This window comes from Schistocerca americana, chromosome 3, assembly GCF_021461395.2.
Source record: "Schistocerca americana isolate TAMUIC-IGC-003095 chromosome 3, iqSchAmer2.1, whole genome shotgun sequence".
Taxonomy (NCBI): Eukaryota; Metazoa; Arthropoda; class Insecta; order Orthoptera; family Acrididae; genus Schistocerca; species Schistocerca americana.
This window is the reverse complement of record NC_060121.1, coordinates 245308009-245314005: the sequence shown is the minus strand read 5'-3', so window position 1 is coordinate 245314005 and position 5997 is coordinate 245308009. Positions and strand designations below refer to the sequence as shown.

Here is a 5997-nt window from a genome sequence, read left to right as displayed (position 1 = left end):
TGCAACTTGCGCGTAGTTTCGCTCAGTTTTTTAACATCAGCTTTGATGACATCGCAATCCTGTGTTAGATCTAGTTGTTCGAATCTATCTGTCACTGTTTGAATATTTACTGTGTGTGTATCCGTTTTTGCTTTAAGATCAGAAATTTCATCCCGTAATTCCGCGTTCAATTGTTCTATGGTATTAATCTTGTCGGACACTGTAGTAATATTATTGTCTACATACGTCTTCGCTTTCGCGAATATTTTACGTTTGTCCTCTTGTCTCTGTGCAGTGATTGTTTCCATGACTTGTCGTTTTACTTTGTTTTGATCTTGAATAAATCTGCGGAAACGCGTATCACTGTTCTGTATGTGCTGACTAAAGCGCTCGTTAATCTGAGTGTTCTGCTGTTCGAATTTCGCGTCTATCTTTGCGTCCATAGTGCGCGAAAGTTCTACCGTCATTGCTTTAAACTCGTCCCGTAATTGTGCAGCTTTTTCAGAGCATTGTTTAGCGACTCCGCTAATTTCGTCTCTGAGTGTATTTGTTGCGGCTGTTTGCATTTCCCTTAATTCTTGCGCAACCGACTTTATTTCTTCGCTATTTTTTTGTGAACAAGCCTCAATTTCCACGCGCAACTGTTCCTTAGTGTCATGGCACTGCGCGGCAACGTCTCTAATTTGTTCACTAAGCTGTCTGTTATCTTCCCTAAGTTGTTTGAAATTTTCACTCTGTTGTTTATTATCTTCCCTAAGTTGTTTGAAATTTTCACTCTGTTGTTTGATATCTTTACTACTGTTGTCTTGGTTTTCCATTATTTGGTTAATTCGTTGCAGCAATAGTGTCATAATTTGATCCGAACCAAAATTAGCATTTCTATTCTCAGTACTGTTTAATGATGTACCTGCAGTTGTCGCACTTTGTGTGACCATTTGGTCATTTTGCAACTTACAAAAAGGATTATCAGTCCGATGTACACTGTCACTCACTATTTCGGAATTAAATAAATCCGTCCTACTTTGTGTGATCTGTTCATATTCATTAGACAAATTTGTCTGTTCGTTACTTGGGTTTTCCAAATCGGGTGTGTTAAGCTCTGCAGCGCTCATTACAATAGAGCATTCTGCGTCATCAATTGTCGTCAAGTTAACAGACGAGGCAATTGAGTTCGTTTGTTCATCATTAAGGTGAAAGTCATCATTAGTGGTTGGAATGCACTGATTGTTAGTGAACGCAGGATTGTCATCATTACGTTGCGTATCACAATTACTATCGGTCACGTTGTTTAAGTCGGTAATTTCATTCACAATACTTCGCGATACACTATTCACAGTCTTTCGCGGCATTTTTACAATAGTCAAAATTTTTCACAAAACAAATCAACACAGTGCAAAAGCAACACACAAATACAACAAAGCAACAAATTGCCGTTGACCTGTAGAAAGAAAGTCACAATATTATTAAAAGCGTTGCGCCAAATCCTAATTATCTAAGCAAATAAGAGCAGATATCTGACTGTCGCTCAAAAGACTCTCAACGAAATACGATCCTGGACTGGGTGTCGCCAAGTGTAACCTCCCCACCGCATTTTTTAAAAGAAAATAACGATAGCAATACTTAATAGAAATGGGGGCCAAGTGTAACCTCCCCACAAAAAATTTTAAAAGAAAATAACGATACTAATTAGAAATGCTGATGTACATGGCTCTATGCGTAACCTGCCCACAATCAAATGTACTGACAATGGCAACAAATGTGAAATTCGCAATCTGACTCAATTATAAATCCTTCAAAAAATTAAAGTCCATTCAGTGACAAGAAAATTCAATTAAACCGAAATATCGGTCTTTGGCCCTGTGTAAAAACAATCAGAATTAAAGTCTTACCTCAGAATAAATGGATGTCACATATCTGCTCTTGTTGTTGCGCACCACTTGGAGGAACTGCATTGCAAATAATAATATTCTCCTTTTTTTGTAATTCTAGTGAAATTTTTCTTCAAAAGGAAGTGGAATGGAATGGGAAGTGCAACGAGATCTTTAGTTCAAAAAAATTAAACTTTTGAGAAAATGCTTTCTTCAAAAAATTAAAGTCCATTCAGTGACAAGAAAATTCAATTAAACCGAAATATCGGTCTTTGGCCCTGTGTAAAAACAATCAGAATTAAAGTCTTACCTCAGAATAAATGGATGTCACATATCTGCTCTTGTTGTTGCGCACCACTTGGAGGAACTGCATTGCAAATAATAATATTCTCCTTTTTTTGTAATTCTAGTGAAATTTTTCTTCAAAAGGAAGTGGAATGAAATGGGAAGTGCAACGAGATCTTTAGTTCAAAAAAATTAAACTTTTGAGAAAATGCTTTTGAAATAAAAAATTATTATTGGGAGACTTGTTGGAGAATAATTACAATAAATAAAATTTTTCATTATCAAATGATTATATTAATTAACAGTATACCTTATTCCTCATCTTGACCATTGTTGCTGACCGCCTACATCACACAACCGCACTGGGCTGCTACTACTGACCGACCGCTCTGCATGACGACTACAGACTGAGTACTGCTCTCAACTAGACAGAGCTACAGACTCGCAACGACTGAACTGACAGACTCGCAACGACTGACTGACTGCTACTCTGCATAGCGACAACTAACTCGCAAAGACTGCTACTGACTGAGAACCGCTCGCAACACTCGCGCGGTCAAGCGCATACTCTCTGGTCACAGATGCTACAATGCCTCGCCATCGCTGCTGCGTTACATACGTGTTTCACCGTGGAAATTGTATCACAGACACAGTCCCTTTGACTATTCAGAGATGTCACTAAACCCATCTAAAGATGTAAACAACCATGCATGAGCAGCTCCTATTAGACAGAGGGGGTCCGAGAGCCCATCAGTTCCAGTCATTCCACCAGGAAGCAGGTACACGGCTCGTGTTGTCTGTAGTTCAACCATGCCTAAATCGTTAATACCGCGGTTTGATCAAGTCCGCGTTTGTTACTTTGCGCCAGGAAGCGCTTTCAACAAGGGAAGTGCCCAGGCGTCTCGGAGTGAACCAAAACGATGTTGTTTTGACATGGAGGAGACACAGAGAAACAGAAACTGCCGATGACATGCCTTGCTAAGGCTGCCCAAGCTCTACTATTGCAGTGGGTGACGCTACCTACGGATTATGGCTCGGAGGAAGCCAGACAGCAACGCCACCTTATTCAATAATGCTGTTCATGCGAGTCAAACTGTGCGCATTAGGTTGCATGATGCGCAACTTCACTCCCGCCGTCCATGGCGAGGTCCATCTTCGCAACCACGACACCATGAAGCGCGATACGGATGGGCCCAACAGCATGCCGAATGGACCGCTCAGGATTGACAACACGTTCCCTTCACCGATGAATGTCACATATGTCTTCAAACAGACAACCGCCGGAGACGTGTTTGGAGCTAACCTGGTCAGGCTGAACCCCTTAGATACACTGTCTAGCGAGTGCAGCAAGTCGGACGTTCCCTGATGTTTTGGCATGGCACTATGTGGGACCGACGCACGTCGCTGGTGGTCATGGAAGGTGCCGTAACGGCTGTACGATACATGAATGCCATCCTCCGACCGATAGTGCAAACATCGGCAATATATTGGCGACGTATTCGTATTCTTGTGAATGACTTCCTTCAGGATAACAACATCGCTCGACTAAAGTGGCCAGCATGTACTCCAGACATGAACCCTATCGAACATGCCTAGGGGCTGTTTATGGACGACGTGACCCACCAACCACTGTGAGGGAACTATGCCGAATCGCCGTTGAGGAGTGGGACAATCTGGACCAACAGTGCCTTAATGAACTTGTGGATAGTATGCCTCGACGAACACAGGTATGCATCAATGCAAGAGGACGTGCTACTGGGTATTACAGGTATCAGTGTGTACAGCAATGTGGACCACTGAACGTCTCGCTGTATGGTGGTACAAGATGCAATGTGTGGTTTTCATGAGCAATAAAAAGAGTGGAAATGACGTTTATGTTGATCTCTATTCCAATTTTCCGTGCAGATTCCGGAATTCTCGGTACCGACGTGATGCAAAACTTTTTTTGATGTGTGTATAATCAATATTGCAGTCTTACAAAATTGGGTTAGTAGTAATGATATTTTGAAAACAAAGCAGTTTCGTATTTGAAACAGAATCGCATAGTTTTGTTTTTACGCCTTAGAAAATTTCATTTTACAGTAGTTCCCCAGGTGGGAACTACTGTTGGACACGTTGATTTACGCCCTCCAGCTTACCACCCGGAATTAAATCCAACAAAGAATATTTGATCTACTGTGGAAGTCTGGACAGCTGTTGGAACGTTCTTTGCAACGTAAACTCTGTGAAACATTTGTGTGGGGAGACACTGTATTCAATAAATAAGGAAGATTTGATACCATTGTGTAAACACGTTAGAAAAACTGAACGAGAATACAGGTGCAAGAAACCTCTTTGGACGGTGGAATAGACAAAAGAAAAATACGATTAGGTGGTGTAGATAGTGATAGCGAAAGTGGTTACGATGATTTTCACTCTGAAGATGACGGAGAAAAGGAAGAAGTAGCTGTGCTGTTTGACAGTGATTGTGGCAGTTTTGACCGTGACGTCACTCTTGCTTTCAGGCATGTGACGCGGAGTGTACTACTGTGCGGTGTGGGATCCGCGTCATATAGGATTGAAGGAGGACATCGAAAGAGTTCAGAGAAGGGGACCTCGTCTTGTATTAACTCGAAACAGAGTTGCCAACCCATGGCATTGTCCCATATAGTGGGACATTTTGACAAATATTTTTCAGGAAGGATAAAGGCATTCTTTTTTTGTTTCTTTTTTTTGTGCAAAAAGTGAGATGAATATGGGACAATTAATTGCTGCCTCTAACGAAGTGCACTAATTGTTACGGTACAGACAACGACAAAGATAAACGTTACACGGAAGTACACGACACCCGCCAACTGTCAGCCAGCAGCCAACATTCTCACTATGGGCACAATAGGTATGTTTACATAACAGTAGCGCACGTGCACTGTTGTAGGTACGATTGTCACACACCACGAAAATAAGGTAAAACAGCTCACGGAAGTAATTATACGACACCCGCTGACGCATTTGTTCAACCAGCTGTCAGTACTACCAGCTGTCAGCACTCCCATTATCGTAGCTATCGTTAATTCAAATTTCCTTTCGTATATACGACTTAAATGCATCATTAGTTATGAATGAGTGACACGTGTGAAACATCATCGAATTTCCGCATAAACAATGCATCTCGGAATGCAAGTTAGAGGGGAGGCCAAGTTACGTCTACATCTACATCTACATCTATATTCCCGCGAACCACCTAGAGGTGCATGGCAGAGGTCATGTCCCATTTTACCAGTCATTAGGGTTTGTCCGTGTTCTCACGTATGGAGCGTGGGAAGAGTGGATGTTTGAATGCCTCTGTAATAAAAACTAAACTCCTCTCGAACAGGCCATGAAGGCCCAACGGTACCGACCGGCCGCCGTGTCATCCTTAGATCATAGGCATCAATGGATGTGGATATGGAGGGGCATGTGGTCAGCACACTGCTGTCCCGGCCGTATTTCAATTTCCGGGACCGGAGCCGCTACTTCTCAGTCAAGTAGCTCCTCAGTTTGCCTCACAATGGCTGAGTGCACCCCGCTTGCCAACACCGCTCGGCAGACCGCATGGTCACCCATCCAAGTTCTAGCCCAGCCCTACAGAGCTTAACTTAGGTGATCTGACGGGAACCGGTGTTACCACTGTGGCAAGGCCACTGGCACGAATGTTGAATGTATGTGAAATCTTATGGGACTTAACTGCTAAGGTCATCAGTTCCTAAGCTTACACACTACTTAACCTAAATTATCCTAAGGACAAACACACAGACCCATGCCCGAGGGAGGACTCGAACCTCCGCCGGGACCAGCCGCACAGTCCATGACTGCAGCGCCTTAGAGGCACGAATGCGTCTGTGCGTCT

General features: G+C 42.7%; 1 pseudogene; it reads right to left on the bottom strand.

Moving 5' to 3' along the window:
- Window positions 1-5678: 5678 nt before the first annotated feature.
- LOC124607678 lies at window positions 5679-5796 on the bottom strand (annotated as a pseudogene).
- Between the last annotated feature and the right edge of the window lie 201 nt (window positions 5797-5997).